Genomic DNA, 17,754 nt, shown 5'->3' on the forward strand with positions numbered 1-17,754 from the left:
CTTCTGGTGGGAACTCACATCTGTCCTCCCTGCTGACTTGTGAGATCGTCAAGGGCAGGGACTGTGTCTTATTCATCTCTGTACCCCCCACAGAACCTCGCACAGAGCAGGAGCCAACCCATGCACCATGCACGGGATGTCAAAGACCTCTGCAGACATCAGAGGGCAAACCCCCCACCCCCCAAAAAAAAAAAAAAAAAAGAATGTAAACAGTCCCTTGCCTGGGGCTGCAGGCTATTGATGGGGAACATTCCATCACCCTGTTATCTCTGGCAGCGAGGAAGGCAGAGCCCTGACAGAATGGAGAGAAAAAAGCTGCGGGGAGAGCCTGTGGGTCCAGGCCATCCCCTGTGGGGCTGCATGTCCCTGGGTTCTGGCCCCAGCCTGCCTCTTGGCCCCCAGTCCCTTCCTCCACCCCTCCCTGCCTGCTGTCTCCTATGTAAGCATTAGTCGCTCTCCAGGAGAGAGCAGTGACAAGATCCCGTCTCAGCGGTGCCCGGGGATCCGACACCTGGAGAGCCATGTGTATTTTCTCCCAACTCCTTGTGGTGCTGTGAATGTTATTAAAATGCCCTATTTATCAGTGGAGGGGAAAAAAAATCCCAGCTTAAGCCAAACAATATATAGGATTTAAAATACAGGCTGTGAATCTAATTTCCACGGGAACAGTGGTGAACAAGTAAAGGGAAGTGATTTATAACTCTCCTGAGAGAAAGCAGAAGGCAAGCCAGACACTCAGAGGCGGTTCTTTCCTCTCCTCCTGGCCTGCTCAGACCCTCCCTCCCGGCCTCAGCGGGATCCCTGCTGCCCTTGGAGCAATGCCGCTCCCCAAGCACAGAGGAAGTGAGAGCCCAGCTGGTGGTGGTGTTGATGAGGGAGGCAGGGGGGACGACGGTCCTGCCAGCTGCCAACAGCTACGGCAACCCCAGGTGTGTTTATCTAAAGAGGAAGGACGCATCCCATAATAGGTTCCTGTAGGCGTGGTGGTTTACAAAGAGAAAAAAGAAGATGGGTCATGTGTGTCCCCAAAACCTGGCATCCACGCCACTGAACCGAGCAGGGCTCAGCTTGGCAACAGTGGCTCACCTCTGTGATTATGTACTATGCGTCATGTGGCAGCCTCTGTCCTCAGGGCTTCTCTCGCCTCTGCTGGATTGAATCCTCACAACCACCCCGAGGCAGGTACTATTCTTGTTCTCCTTGTAGCGATAAGAAAACTGAGGCACCTGGGTGACTCAGTCGGTTAAGCGTCTGCCTTTGGCTCAGATCATGATCCCAGGGTCCTGGGATTGAGCCCTGCATCCGGTTCTCTGCTCAGCAAGGAGCCTGCTTCTGCCTGCTTGTGCTCTTGCTCTCTCTTTCTCTCTGACAAATAAATAAATAAAATCTTAAAAAAAAAAAAAGAAAACAGGCTCAGAGAGGTTCGGAACTTACTCAAAGCCACACAGCTTATAGATGGTGGGCGTATTTGAATGCCAGCTGTCAATCAGACAGACTTACATTGGAGGGGAGTGTCTGGATCCCTCCACTACTATAAACATCACCTTCCATTTGAACAGGATGTAGATTCGTATAACGCTCCGAATAACGAGAACAAGACCTCATATATCTTGGTGCTTATCGAGTGCTGTGCTGAGTACCTCTCACGCGTTGGCTTGTTTATTCCTCACCACCTCCAGAGTTTGGGTCTTATCCCCATATTTCAGATACAAAGATGAAGGATCGGAAATGTGGAGGGATGCGGCCAGCATCGCATGGCTGATAAGGGATGGGTGGAACCGCGAGGCAAACCCAGGCAGCCTGGACCCAGAGGCCACACTCCTCACCCTTACAGTCCGTGCGCTCACACGCACCCAAGATGCCAGAAGAGACTCTATTTCAAAAGGCAAAGCTTGCTCGTTAACAAACGTGGTTCCAGAATCACTCCAGGAGTGATGTCTGCACCAGAGGGACGTGGGCTGCGTTAGGTGGCATGCAGGGGAGCCAACTCACTCTTCCCATGTGTGTTCTACATTCGCTGTACGTCCAGGGGAAGGATGGAGACTCAGTCCCATACCTTGCAAATCTCTATGCTCTCAAGCTGCGGACTCTTCTGTGTCACGCGTACAAAGGGAGAATAAGACCTTGCGTGTATCCAAAGATGTCTGAGCGAGTACCCGAGGCATAGGAAACCCTCCTAGTGTGCAGGAAGTTGGCAGTGAGGGAGGAGAGGGGGGAAGAAGGGAGGGGGGAAGGAAGGAAGCCATAGAGGGAAAAAGAGCGAAGGAGGGGAGAGGAGGGAGGGAGGGAGGACAGGAGGAGAAGGAGGAAGAGAAAGCTGGACATTTTAAAAATGTATCCCGGGCATTTAGAAAACATCTCCGAAGCTTTAGCAACCCTTCAGTGGGCGTTTACGCTGCGCCAGGCTCTGCGCGACGTGTGCACGTGTCTTGCAATCCTCGTGAGAACACTGTGATGTAGCTGACGCTGTCATCCATCTTGCAGACGAAGAAACTGAGGCCCAGAGAGGCTGGATGTCTGCAGCAGACTGCCTCACTAGGAGGCTGCACGGCCAGGGCGGGAGCCCTAGCAGCCCGGCTCCAGTCCACACTGTTAACCTGCCCAATGGAAGGGCAGGTGGCGGGGGAGTGGGCAGCCATCCCCAACACAGAAGCTGCCTCTGTTCCCTCGTGGTGGCTGAGCTGGTCCGCCTGCCCCCCGACTCGGCACTTTGTAGGCACCTTCAACCCGTTTCACCACATTAAGATCTTCCGCCCCTGTGAGGCTGGCATTAGGAAAAAGGCGAGGAAGAAACAGGATTGAATACCTCCTACGTGCTGGGTTCAACTGTGGCCTAAGCCTCCTCCGTGGGGACTGTCCCCCTGGTGCAGCCTGTGTCCTCTGGGGTGGCACAGGGAGAGGCCAGTCAGTCTGTAAAGTTATCAACTATCCTAGTGTGTGTTAGGAAAGGGCAATGTTACTGAGATTCCCAGGATGCTCTTAATAGGGTCAGGGATAAATAATATTCGGGGTAAAAATAGAAGTCATATAATGGGAAAAAATTCAGTAATCCGGAGCCTTTGGACGTACAATTCTATGAAGGCAAAACAAGTCTGATGGAAATGTAAGAAACTGTGTCATTTCACCTAATTCCTTCTGGAGTGCTGCCTATGAATCCGCTACTCCCATTCTATAGATGGGGACTAACAAGGTCTAGGTCAATTAAATCCTTTGCCCAAGGTCTCAACACTTGCGATCAGCAGAGTGAGGCTTGAATGCTAAGTGCCTACTCAATGCGGGGCTCTCTTTCCACCATTTCAATGGTTTGTTCATTCTCCTGCTCTTGACCTTGAGACCCAGAGCAGATTTCCACTCCCCCTTCCTGATCCCCAACTTCCCTTTCAATCCAGGTACTCGCTGAGATCTGCAAGAGTCACTAAAGCCAACGGAAGTGTGTTTATTTAAATTGTCAAGATAAATTAACTTTTAGAGCCCCATTGGAGGAGTCCTGCAAGTCTAGGCTGTGGGTCGAGAGCCATGAATATGCAAGTGCACGCAGCCATTGAATTAGGCGGCTGCAAACATATTTGGAGGCAGCTGCTCATTTAATAATCTGGGACAACCACAAGAATAGACAACCGGTCGCTCTGGCCCATTTGCGTGGGTAAAGTGATAATTTTATAACACAATTGCAGCAATTAGGTTTCCCCAGACAAAGCCAGGGGAACACTGTTTGGGAGTGATCTTGGGTGTTGGGAGCCGGCTGCAGCCCACCCCAGCTGTCAGACAGAACAACCTGTTTCCTATAGATGCAGCCTTTGATGAGGTGGGGGGTGGGGCCCCAGGAGTCAGACCCAGGTTCGAATCTCAGCCTCGCTACCTCTGAGCCAAAGGACCCCTAGCTGATTGCTCAGTCTTCCCGAGCCTCGCTTTATTCATCTGTGAATGGGGATATTGGTCCCTTCCTTCCGTTGCGAGGATTGACCGTGTGTCTAAAACTTGAGAACATTGTCTAGCACAGTGGTTCTCAGCACATCACAATCATTGAGGATTTTCTCCACACGCACTGATGTCTGAACCCTACTTCTGGGGGTTCTAATTGGAGCATGAACATTAGAATATTTTAAAACACCTTGAGTGATTCCGATGTATGGCCAAGGTGGAAAACCACTCTTCAGGTACAGAAGAGAAGCTCAGGAGATAGAAGCTCTCTAGATAGTCATTACTCCCTTGGTCCCAGGACTCGTGGGGAAAGCATAAATCTCCCTTCTCACATGCACGGGGGTTTCAAATTCATCAGAAGGTCAACCGTGGTCCTCATCCCTGATCTGGTCAAAGTCCATAGAAGGATTGAGAAGTGGCCGGTGGTTGCGTGAGGGGGGGAAAGCAGAGCTTCTGGAAGAACTGGCTGAGAAGGGGTCATTACTTCTGAGCACAATTTCTAAAATTGGAGTCTTTTAAGTAGTCACTAAAGGTAATGTATGGACAGAATTGCTAGGAACATGGTGAACGGATACTAGAGAAAGCTACGCTTGAGCAAGACCATGAAGCACACAGACAGAATGGTCCAGGTCAAATTCCTGGCCTTCTTGACTGGGTCGCTCACCCCATGCCAAGCCCCAGCTTCTGTTTCTGACATCACCCTTTTCAGGTGGGCTGGGACACTCTGTTCTAAGTCATGGACACATGTTGGTAGACTACCCAAGAGCCATTCTGAGCTCCCTTTGTGCTGGCAGAACCCATTTCTTGTCTGGTCTTCAACGCTGTTGTATGAGGATGCGGCAATTGGAAACTCTGGGGAAGACCTCAGTGGTCCCTAACATCCAAGTTTTCATCTGCCCAGGTAACACACCCTACTGCATCTTCCAGTCTCCTTTGGAAAAGGAAGTTTCTCCGACCAGGTTGCTAACTGTCAACAGCAATAAATGTTCTCCACTTCCATGCTTGGCATACAAGACCTTCCAATTATGACTGTTGATCTTTCATTATCTCTCCCTGGCTGGAGACAATGCTGGGGACTGAGAGGAAGGCAGAGCCACAAGATAGAAGGAGCCCAGGCCCTTGAGTGACAGACAGAAAGAGCCCCTTCCCTAACTTTCTCCCACCAACCCTCAGTGGATTATGATGTACAGAGGAGAAATACTATCTTTTTGAGAATATCTTTAATTGTTCTTTGTTGTTATGGCAACTACATTGCCTTGATAGTGACGTACTATGGTCATTCTGCCACCAGGTGGGAGATAAATCTGACTGAAGCTGACAGCCTGGAGACAGAAGGAACATGTGAGCTGATGACTTCTCTGAGCTGCTACACAACCTGAAGACTCCTACCTCCAGATTCCTTGTTGCAAGAGGTAATAATAAACCCTCCTGACCCCCAGGCATCCTCCAACAAAGCTAGGTCACGTAGACACAGGGGTCTGGGAGAGAGGGACTGTAGTTCAGTTCCTGGCACCTCACAGGAGGGTTTATTTAAGAGGAATGAGCAGGGCTTTGCAATAGTTTGGGGGCATGATGGTCAAAGAGGGGAGGCCCCTGTTCTTTACAATAACGTTACAGAGCCCAATCATTCATCCCAGGACTGAGGCTTGCTAAGCTCAGCATCCATGGATGTTGTGGCTCACCTTTGGGCTGGGACCCAACATGGGCTCTCCCAGCACCTTCCCCTCACTCCTTTCCTGTGTGGGGGCTCCCAGGTCAACAGAAGAGGGAGAGGGGTTCAGTTGTTCTCAAAACCCTCAGCCACAAGGCTACTGATGATGATCTCAACCCACTCCCATGGCCTCAAGTATGAGTATGAGAGGTTCAAGTCTGAATGTCAGTAATGTCCTAGGAAGCTTTTCTTCGACCCTTGTTTGTGCACTGAATACACTGCAGTGATAGGAAATTAATCCAAGTTCTGGAAAGCAGTGAAGTCCCTGATCAACACAGCCGTATTTCACAAAGGCTATGCCTTCCAAGTCTTCAAAGCTGTAATAAGGGCCCTAGGAAGTCTCCTGTCTAACCATAAAATAATAGTGGACTCTAAGAAGCCAACTGGTGATATGACAGTTCAGGATTATGATAACAAATAATTACACATGGCTCATAACCTGGCCATGTGGCCCCTCCCTGCTCTTGAAAACACTAAGACAGGAGTCTTGTCTGTACCTTCTGATCTAAAGACAGCAACAATGCATAGTTCGACCTGGATCCTTGGTAGAATTTGGGATTCAGAGTTGATCACTAGAGGTCTCATCAGTGGACATGGTGGCCATTGTGGCCAAATGGGCACTGAAAGCCCTTTAGAACTTCTGCAACAGTGATACAAGATTATTAAGGAATGTGAACAGGCCATTGGGTTGGAAAGCACAGGGGCTTGGATGCTGGGCTGGATGACTTCTAAGGATATCTCCTGAAATTTTTGTCTTTGAAGAAGAAGACCTACAAATGTTTAGTGCTACTGCTATGGACTGAATTATGTGTTCTCTAAATGCATATGTCGAAGTCTTAACCATCAATCTGACTGTATTTGGAGATGGGGCCTTTATGGAGGTCATTAAGGTCAAATGAAGTCATAAGGGTAAAGCCTGGACCTGATAGGGCTATGGCCTTATAAGAAGAGACAAGACTCTCTCTCGCTCTCTCTGCTCCCCCCTGCCCCCCCCCCCCCCTTGCCATGTGAGAACACAGTAAGAAGATGGCCATCTACAAGCCAGGAAGAGAGCCGTCACCAGGAACGGAATAGATTGGCAATTTGGTTTTTTGGTTTTTGTTTTAAGATTATTTATTTATTTGAGAGAGAGAGAGAGCATGAGCATTTGGGGGGGGGCAGAGGGAGAAGCAGACTCCCTGCTGAGCAGGAAGCCCAACTCAGGGCTCAATCTTAGGACACTGAGATCATGACCTGAGCTGAAGGCAGATGCCTAACCAACTGAGTCACCTGGGCACCCCTAGACTGCCATTTGATCTGGGATTATCAGCCCCCAGAGCTGTGAGAAAATAAATTCCTGTTGTTTAAGCCACCAACCGATGATATTTTGTCATGGCAGCCTAAGCAGACTACACCAGCTATGTATCAGAGTACTCAGAATTACTTAAGGAGAGGTCAGGAGCCCCAAAACAAAGGAAAGGCTCTTCTCTTTGTCAAGGTGAACACATTCAGTAGGCAGCTGATCAAGTCCCGGGTTGACTCTCTAAAGGCTGCTTCCCTGGGCTGAGGTTCTAGTAAAAGTTGCCATCCGCCTCCACACTCTTTACTATGCTGTAAAGAAAAGATACAGAGCCCTTCCTAAGAAGGTTAAGTGGTGTCTCTGGGTCTCTGATGTTCTCTTCTACCTGCTGAGACTAGAGTTAGCGGAATCTTCATATCTCCTCTATCGGGCAGCCAAAAATCCCAAGAATGCCTTTATGTCAGAATGGATGTTCTGCAGAACCTGGGAAAGTACACAGAAGTCCAGGGTGGGTATGAGCCGCTACACTCGGCCAAGAGCAAATCAAAGGAGGACTGGATTTTACATGCAAGGAAAAGAGGTTCTGAAAGGTTATTTAACTCATCCAAGTAAGTGATAGAACTAAGACACAACTCTAAGCCCGCAGTCTTAACTGTAAGCTCTACACGGTACTGGAAATAAGGTGTAGTATAAATGAGAAACTGAAAATCGCCCTTCATCCCATAGTCAAAGGTCGCAACTGTTAACATTCTAGTTTATTTTTCTCCAGTTTTAGAACTTGGGGTTGCATTATACATATTCTGTTTTCATCTTTTGCTTCATCTAATATCATAAATATTTCTTGTGACATTAAATATTTTTCTAAAGCATGAAAAAAATGAAAGAGAACTGGCTGCAAGTTTCCTTCTGGGGGATACGTGTAAATGCTTTTATCTTCCATTCAATGAAGAAGAATCCAGTGTGTAAATCTGGAAACTGAGGCATGTTGATGATTGAGGGACATACGTGGACCCACATCTTGGGAAATCACCATGAAAGGAGTCCTTTGCTGAAGGAGGACCAAATGGAAAACCTGGGCATGGGTCCATCTCTCACCAATTAAAATTCAGTGCTCCCAGATATGTTTGCCACTTTTCTGATGAGAGGACAGACTCCTACCCTTCAAGGGCACCTACATGGGACAGACTGACTGGACGGCTGGCTTGCCTTCAGCTGTTAACATCCCCCTTCCCTTATTTGAAATCAGACATCAGCTAAACCCATACTATATCAAAATCCAGTCTGAAGTGGAAGGAAGAAGAGGACAGAAGTCTGTCATCCATGATAGCGTAGGAATTTCTGTCTAGCTGCACACCCACCATATCATAATAATAATAACTCTTGCCTACTACAGTGTTCTCTTACATTCAAAAAGATACTCATATTTTTAAGGAACAAAGGAATAATAAACCCCTTTATTATCAGTTGAGTGTTGTATTATCTATAGCCAAATACTATATAGCCCCAGTCTATACAATGAAAATCCACTCAACCAATCTCAGCTACTCCTGGTTTTCTCCATCATAGATTCCTAGGTATCCTGGACAACGAACCTATGTTTTTAGAGGTGGGAAGGGACAAAGGGAGAGAGAGAATCTTAAGCAGGCTCCACTCCCAGTATGGAGCCCAGTGCAGGGTTCAATCTCACAACCCTGAGATCATGACCTAAGCCAAAATCAAGAGTCAGACCCTTAACCAAGAGCCACCCAGGAGCCCTGATGATAAACTTATTGGACTAGAATAAGGTCTCCATGAGAAAAGGGGTCTTTCCATTTCCCTATCAACATATCCCCACCATGCAGAGGAATACCCACACGTAGCAGGTGTTTACTGGTGTTGTTGAATGAAAGGTGTTCCTAGATGCCTTCCACCAGAGTTACTGTTTCCTTGACGGGGGCGGGGGTGTCTCATTCCTTCATCATCTACCTCACCATCCTCCTACCTTAGTCAGACTCCTGAAAGAAAGGGAGGCTGAAGCAATGCACAGGGAAAAGAAAGCATACTGACCCAGGAATCAGAGCCACTCATGGTCCATTTCTCAGCTCTGTGGCCTTAGGCAAGTCCCTTGATTCCTCTGAGCCTCTTCAGCTAAATGATAGTGATGATGACTACCAGTGATAATCAATGAATGGATTAATTAATTCAATGAAAGCCGCAGAATTGATTATTCATTGATGCCTAGTGTCATATTCCACTCATCCCCCAGGTGCTGGGAATATGGGCTATTGACGCCTCTGTCCTCCCTACTCAAGGTTACACCACTTCTATAGGGTGGTCCCGGATGAATGACTGCTGTGTGGACATGAGGAAGCAGCTCTTGGTTTCAGTTCAGGACAATTCTAAAGGCCATCCCACTCCTGAGTTCCCTCTAGGAGCCCTGAGTCCTCAGTTAGGCCCAAATGGCAGGCCAGGTCCTCTCTACCCAGCCCTGCCTCGCCAGTTTCCTTAGAGTCATCTCCAGAGAGTAACCCCGGGGAGCCCTTCTGCATGCAATTCTCCATTTCAGAGTCTGTTTCCAGGAAACCTTATCTAAAACAACGCTGATGGGCAGGAGGATAACAATGATGTCTTCCCCAACAGGCCTGTGGGAGTCTGGGACGAAATAGTCCACGTTCACGGCTCTCGAAGTTGGCACTGTCCAATGTGTGTTACTTTAATCTGAATCTGAAGCCTTTCTTCGGGAGGAAAAAAAAATTGATCCCCTTGAGAGACGTTTGGTGTGATTTATTTCTCCTTATGATGTCATCCCAAAAGGAGATCCGTTAGTCTGTCTGATCTGGTTGTTCCTGTCCTGGGTCCCCAGGGCAATGACTCCACAGGGTGGGGCTGTATCCTATAATATGCTCCCGGAGTCCTTGCCATTCTGTATGCTGTGAAAGTTTCACTCTCTCTGGGCTCTTCCACCAGAATTCGTTCCCCACAAGCTATAAATAACCCCGATCACCTCTTTTCTTAGCTTCCAAGAGAGCTAATCCCCTGTCTAGTGCTTTATCAGTCTATTGAGAAACGCCCAGAGAAACCTGCCAATCTAAACAGAATATAGTGTGGGAAATCATATTAGACCTCCCTGTAATTCACCAAACGTTGCAGGCAGTAAAATTCTAATTCCACACTGACTCTTTTATTGTAATGAGAATAGAAATTGATGCAACGTCAATCCATCCTTATTGCAGTATTAAGATTCTCCTAAAATACTACGCTCCACTCCCAACTCTGGGGAAATCCCATGCTAACTTACTCAAAACTGCCCTAAAATCAGCCTTAGATTGTTCAGAATCTTTAGTCTGATGATATGAAGAGAGGATTGTGCCTCTTTAAAAAAAAAGTCATTCCCACTGGGATCTCGAAATAGATGCTCTTAGAAAATTCACTAATGCAAGGCGGCCTGGATGGGACAGAAATGCAGACTGAAAACTTGAGACAAGGTGCATGTGAGTGAATGTTGGCCCATATCTATTATTCTCCCCTGAGAGCATCTTTATGCCTACCTGTCAAGGAAGAGCTCGGTCATGGCTCCAGAGAAAAGTCCACAATGGAGACAGAACCTGGATAGAAGGCAGGTAGATAGTGATAGGAGAAAAGTCCACACTTCCAGGCCAGGTAGGGCAAGTGGAAAGACATCCACGTGAGTGGCTCGGACATCATTCCAGACAAATTCACATTTCTTTGAAGACTCTGAGCTAACAATCAGGAGGAGATAGCAGAGTGCAGTGGCACCCACTTGACATTTCTGTGTCTTCATCATTTCCAGAAGTCTGATTTTGATCAAGTAGCATTGTCCCTAGCCTCAGGGAACAAATTATATCTCTAAGATATTCTAAGGAATATCTTCAGAGAAGGCTTGTAATGAGCCAAGTAAATGCTGAGGGCTTGTGGGAAAGACATTCATCCATGGAAAGAGAGAGGCAATCCTATGATCCTGTCATTCCACTCCTAGGTTATCCCAACACACATGCATATTGATATATATTTACCAAAATATAGATATGGGGAGTCACAGAAGCACTATCCATGATCTACAAAACTTGGAAGCAACTCAAATAACCATAAACAATAAAGCACATAAATTCTGGCATAGGTATGCAATGGAACACCATACACTAATGACCATGGACAAGCTATGCCTACTCTCAACTTCCCCAAAGTCATATAATTAGTGGCAGAGCTGGGGTAACAGAGTTTTCTTCTTCCTTCTGCATCTGTGCAGCAGGAGAACAGAAATGCTGGCAGCAATAACAAGGGAGCATTGACCTACTTCTAGGCCATTTATCTGTGAGGAATTGAGCAAATTCCTTCCTCTTTTGACCACTCAATCTCCACCTGGAAAATAAGGGCTTTCACCAAGACCCTGTTTGGAAGTTTTTTAGTTCAAACTTCTAGCAACCAATGATCTGATAATGAAGAGTGTGCCCAGGACCACACAGAGGGGGAATGCAGAGTACGAAAATAGGGAAATCAGAAAGTCAGTTGGAAGCTTAGAGTCAAGAAAGAAGTCTATCTCTGTCAGGTGTATCATGGCCTGAATTGTGTTCTCCCAAATTCATATACTGAAATCTTCACCCCTGTACCTCAAATATGACTATATTTGGAGACAGGGACAGTAAGTAGAGAAACTAATGTAAAATGAGGTCATATGGGTAGAGCCTCATCCACATAACTACTGTCCTTTTCAGAAGAGAAGATTGGGATGCAGACAGCAAGGCCAAGAGAAGACCACATGAGGACACAATGAGAAGGTGGCCATCTCAAGCCAAGGAGAGAGTCCTCAGGAGAGACCAACCCTGTAGACACTTTGACCTTCAACTTCCAGCCTCCAGAACTGTGGGAAAATGAATTTGATCATTTGTTATGGCATCCCAACCAGACTAACACAAGGTGCTATTAGATGGTGGGAAATGTTAGGCCCCTTAGATACAGCACCTTGCATATAGTACGTATTTAGCCATTCCCAACCTTCACTGTGCAGCAAAATCACCGGGAGCCTTAAAAATAAATATGTAAGTTCTCTGACATCGGCTGTAGCAACATTTTTCTAGATATGTCTCCCGAGGCAAGGGAAATAAAAGCAAAAATAACCTATTGGGACTATATCAAAATAAAAAAGCTTCTGCACAGCAAAAGGAAACAATCAATAAAACTAAAAGACAACCTACTGGATGGGAGAAGGTATTTCACAAACAACAGATCTGAAAAAGGGTTAGTATCCAAAATATATAAACAACTTACACAAGTCAACATCCAAAACCCAAATAATCCAATTAAAAAATAGGCAAAAGACATGAACAGACATTTTTCCAAAAAAGACATATGGATAGATGGCCAATAGACACATGAAAGAATGCTCAATGTCACTAATCATTAGGGAAATGCAAATCAAAACTACAGTGAGATATCACCTCGCACCTGTTAGAATGGCTAAGACCAAAAATACAAGACACAACAGGTGTTGGTGAGGATGTGGAGAAAAAGGAACGTTCATGCACTGTTGGTGGGAATGGGCACTGGTACAGCCACTGTGGAAAGCAGTATGGAGGTTCCTCAAAAAGTTATAAATAGAACTATCCTATGATCTAGTAATCACGCTAATGGGTATTTACATAAAAAATACAAAAACGCTAATTCAAAGGGGTACATGCACCCCTATGTTTATTGCAGCATTATTTACAATAAACAAATTATAGAAGCAGCCCAAGTGCCCATCAATAGATGAATGGATAAAGATATATATATATTATATATCAAAAAGAATGAAATCTTGCCATTTGCAATGACATGGATGGATCTAGAGAGTCTAATGCTGAGTGAAATAAGTCAGAGAAAGACAAATACCATATGATTTCATCCATATGTGGAATTTAAGCAACAAAACAAATGAGCAAAGGAAAAAAGGAGGCAAACCAAGAAACAGACCCTTAACTATAGAGAGCAAACTGATGGCTACCGTGGGGTCAGGGGGGAGGCAGGGCTATGGGTGAAACAGGTGATGGGGATTAAGAAGCATACTTGTGCTGAGCACAGGGTGATGTATGGCAATCGCTATATTGTACGCCTGAAACTAATATTACACGTATGTTAACTATACTGGAATTACATAAAAGGCTTCAAAATAAAAAAATGCACATGTTTGAGCCCTGCTCCCAAGGATACCATTTCAACTGGCCTGGAGGTGATTCCAGGTTATTCTAAGGAACAGCCATGCCTGAAAAATCATCTTTCTAGATGGTTTTAGTCATTGGCTTTTCTTACATTCAGCTCTGGGCTTGAGGGTCATGGCCACAGGGAGTCCCCCACTGTGACCACCCCATCCAAGGCAGCCCCTCTATGTCCAAACACTGTTTTACTTTCTCCAGAGCATGAATCGCTCTGTAAAATGATCTTTGATCTACAAGCATACCTCAGAGATACCGCAGGCATCGCAAAAAAAAAAAAAAAAAAAAAAAAAAAAAAAAAGGAAATATTCTAATAAGCAAGTCAAATGAATTTTTTGGTTTCCCAGGCATAGAAAAGTTATGTTTACACTCTACTTTATTCTATTAAGTGTGCAATAGTGTGATGCCTACAAAATGTCCATACCTTAATTTAAAAATTCCTTAGTGCTAAAAAATGCTGGCCATCATCTGAGCTTTTGGGGAGTCACAATCTCTTGGCTGATAGAGGGTCTTGCTTCAACATCGATAGCTGGTGACTGACTGGGGTGGCAGTTGCCGCAGGTTGGGGTGCCTTAAAATAAGGCAACAATGAAGCTTGTTGCATTGATTGATTTTTCCTATAAGGAACGATTTTTCCTCCAGTACGTGATGCTGTTTGATAGCATTTGACCCACACCAGAACTTCTAAATTGGAGTCAATCCTCTCAAACCCTACAACTAAGTGTATGAAATATTCTAAATCCTTTGTTGTCATTTCAACAGTCTTCACAGCATCTGCACCAGGAGTAGATTCTGTCTCAAGAAGCTACTTTCTTTATTCATCCCTAAGGAGCAACGAGTCAACCATTAAACTTTTACCATGAGATGGCAGCTATGCAATCCCATCTTTGGGCTGCACATCCCATTCTAGTTGCCCTGCTATTTCCACCCCATCTGCAGTGACGTCCTCCATGGAAGTCTCAAGATCATCCTCAAAGTTATCTGTGAGGGTTGGAATCAACTTCTTCCAAACTCCTGTTCATGTTGGTATTTTGACCTATTCTCGTGAATCACAAATATTCTTCATGGCGTCTAGAATGGTGAATCCTTTCCAGAAGGTTTTCAATGGACTTTGCCCAGATCCATCAGAGGAATCACTGTCTGTGACAGCTAGAGAATGTATTTCTTATGAAATGTATTTCTTAAATAATAAGACTTGAAAGTCAAATTTGTTCCTTGATCCATAAGTTACAGAATAGATACTGTGTTAGGAGGCATAAAAAACATAAATCTCGAGACACCTGGGTAGCTCAGTTGGTTAAGCATCTGCCTTCAGCTCAGGTCATGATCCCAGGGTCCTGGGATTGAGCCCCACATTGGGCTCCCTGCTCAGCATGGAGTCTGCTTCTCCCTCTGCTTGTCACTCCCCCTGCTTGTGCTCACACCCTCCCTCTCTTTCTGACAAACAAATAAACAAAATCTTTTAAAAAAAATCCATAAATCTCATTGTCCATCTCTATCAGAACTCTTAGAGTACCAGGTGCATAGTCAAGGAGAAGTACAATTTTGAAAGAATTTTTTTTTCTGAGCACAAAGTCTCAACAGGAGGCTTAAAATATTCAGTAAAGCATATTGTTAACAGATGTGCTGTCATCAGTCTTTGTTGTTCCACTCATAGGGCACAGAGTAGATTTGTCATAATTCATAAAGGCCCTAGGATTTTTGGAATGGGCAATGAACCTGGCTTCAACTCCAAGTCATCAGCTGTATTAGCCCTGACAAGAGAGTCAGCCTCTCCTCTGAAGCTTGGAAGCCAGCTATTGACTTCTCCTCTCTAGCTATGAAAGTCCTACATGGCATCTTCCACCATAAGGCTGTTTTGTCGACACTGAAGGTGTAGCTCCCCTCATTAATGATCTTAGCTCAATCTTCTGGATCACTTCCTATGGCTTCTCCATCAACACCTGCTGTCTCCCCTTGCACTTTGATGTTAGGGAGACCCCTTCTTTCCTTAAACCTCATGAACCAACCTCTGCTCACTTCAATGTTTCTTCTGCACCTTCCTGGCCTCTTCCAGCCTTCACAGAATTGAAAAGAGTCAGGGCCTGGCTCTGGATTAGTCTTTGCTTAGATGAGTGTTGTGGCTGGTTTGACCTTCTACGCAGACCATTCAAACTTTCTCTGTATCAGAAATAAGGCTGTTTCATTCTGTTATCATTCGTGTGTTCACAGGAGTAGCACTTTTAATTTCCTTCAAGAACTTTTCCTTTGCACTCACAACTTAGCTAACTGTTTGGCACAAGAGGCCTAGCTCTTGGCCTCTCTTGGCTTTCAGCATGCCTTCCTTGCTAAGTTGAATCATTTCTATCTTTTGATTTAACATGAGAGACGTGTGAATCTTCATTCCTAAATAGGGTTATTAATTGTCCTAATTTCAACACTGTTGTGTCTCAAGGATTAAGGAGGTCCAGAGAGAGGGAGAGAAATGAGGGGAATGTCTGAGTGAGCAGAGCAGTCAGAACACACACAATGTTTGTGGATTAAGTTTGTCATCTAATACAGGTGTGGTTTGTGGTGACCCCGAACACTTACAGTAGTAACATCACAGGTCACCGATCATAGCTCACCATAGCAAATACAATAATAATGAGAAGGTTTGAAATATTGTGAGAATTCCCAAACTGGGACAGAGGGACGCGAACTGAGCAAATGCTGTTGGAAAAATGGCACCAAAAGACTTGCTTAATGCGTTTGCCCCAAACCTTCCACTTGTGAAAACCCTGGATCTGCAAAGCACAATAAAATGGTATGCCTGTATATGTTTGTTAATTGCTCTCTCTCTCTAGAAACATAAGTTTCATGAGGTCAGAGACCTAGACTCTTTTCCCTTTTTATTCTGACAATAGTCCCATGAGTTGCATATTATGATCCCTGTTTGTGGGTGAGGACTCTGAGGTGTGGAGAAACCAATGACTTACCCCTGCCCCCCATGACGTGGGGCAGAACTGGTAGAATTTGGGTTTGATCCCAGATTTGACTGAATTGAAAGCCACCCCACTGGCTTACTCACACATGAATTATTTCCTCACCACCCTGTACTTTATAAACCATTTTGCTTTATCACAGAATCCCATTTACTCTCACAAAGGAACTCCATTGAGGGAACTGTCATTAACCCCATTTTACAGATGAGAAAACCGGAGGCCTGCAGGGGGGGGGTCAAGTGATTCTCCCATGACCACACACTGGAGGGTGGGTGGTTCCTTCTGTCTACAAACCCCAATATGTTTCCCACTTCATTCTTCTGTTTTCCGTTCCCTTCCTTTGCCTGCCTGTCAAGTGTCCTCTTCTTTGTGCTAAGCAGGGAGGGGGCTTGGCCGGCTGTCATCGGAGGAGGGGCAGCCGCCGAGGAGCATCCCGGCAGAACTGCTTCCAGCTGCAGTCTGTGCCCGGCTTCTCCCTGGCAGCTCTGCCGAGCCAAGGCTGCCGGTTGGCACTTCAGTGCTGAATTAGAAAATGATAAGGTTAGAACATTCTAGAAGGTAACAAGGATTAGCATCCCAGCCCTCCATGAAAGAGTCCATGAGAATCAAATGGCAAAGAGCTTATGGAAACAGGGGGATGAGAGCTGACATTTATTAGGCACCTACGGTGTGCCAGGCGTGTGTCACAAATGAGTTCATTTAATCCTGAAGTGGCCTTGAGAGGTATGAGCAGGAAACAGAGGAGGCATTGTTGGCAGCTTCCTCTCTTCTCGGCCCAAATTCTGTTAAATGCCTCACATAATCCCACCCCTCACTGTGTCCTCCGCTCCCAGACTAGGACACACTTCCATCATTTCTATACCAATAACCACTCAACCAGTCTCTTGACATCCTCCTTGGTCCCTTTCCAATTTAGAGGCCTACAGCAGCCAGAGGGATCTTTTCAGCATGCAAATGTGAGCGAGTCTTTCCTCTCCTTACAACCTTTGACAGCTTTCTATTTTTCTTAAGATAAAGGCCAAATCCAGAACAAGGTGTCTCGGTACAAATTCCTGGAGGACTCACCTTCCGCCTTCTCTCCCAGCCAGCCCTCCCTCTCGGCATGCCAGGCCTTCTGGCCCTCTCTTGCTTTCTGTAACAACATCATGTCCCCTCCAGTTACCAGGCCTTTCTACAAGTTGTGCCCTCTGCCCAGGGCACCCTGCCCACCCCTGCCCCTGCCGACACCCTTCAGTAATTAAGGCCTGCTCATTCTTCACACCAAACTCAACTATCCCTCTCTCAGAGCCCCTGGACAAGGACACGCCCCTGTGTCATATGGTCTTGCCTCTTGCCTTCCAAGTCTGAAGTGTGCATTCATTAGTGATCCATTGTAGGGGGGGGGGTTGTTGTTATTGTCGTTATTGTTTTAATCTTTATTCATGGGAACAGAACCTTCCTCTGCTTCTGTCCCCCTCATAGCCTGGAAACTAGCACGATGCCAAGCGAAGAGGAAGTCCTCAGTTAACGTGAAGTGTACAAATGTAGGTCTTCATTTTACAAGAGAGGCAAATGGGACTCAGAAAGTTTAGGCCACTTGCCTAAGGTTGCCCAGCAGAGCTGAGACACAAAGCCCTTGACTGCCTGGGGCAGAACTTTGCTCAGCCTGCAAATACGTCAGCCAGCCGGGACGGCGGGGGGGGGGGGGGGGGG

The 17,754-nt window shown here is 46.0% G+C and overlaps 1 pseudogene; it reads left to right on the forward strand.

Moving 5' to 3' along the window:
- Positions 1-5,775: 5,775 nt before the first annotated feature.
- On the forward strand, positions 5,776-6,479 carry LOC121104069 (annotated as a pseudogene).
- The last annotated feature ends 11,275 nt before the right edge of the window (positions 6,480-17,754 follow it).

Source organism: Ursus maritimus, unplaced genomic scaffold (assembly GCF_017311325.1).
Source record: "Ursus maritimus isolate PB19 unplaced genomic scaffold, ASM1731132v1 scaffold_2, whole genome shotgun sequence".
Classification (NCBI taxonomy): Eukaryota; Metazoa; Chordata; class Mammalia; order Carnivora; family Ursidae; genus Ursus; species Ursus maritimus.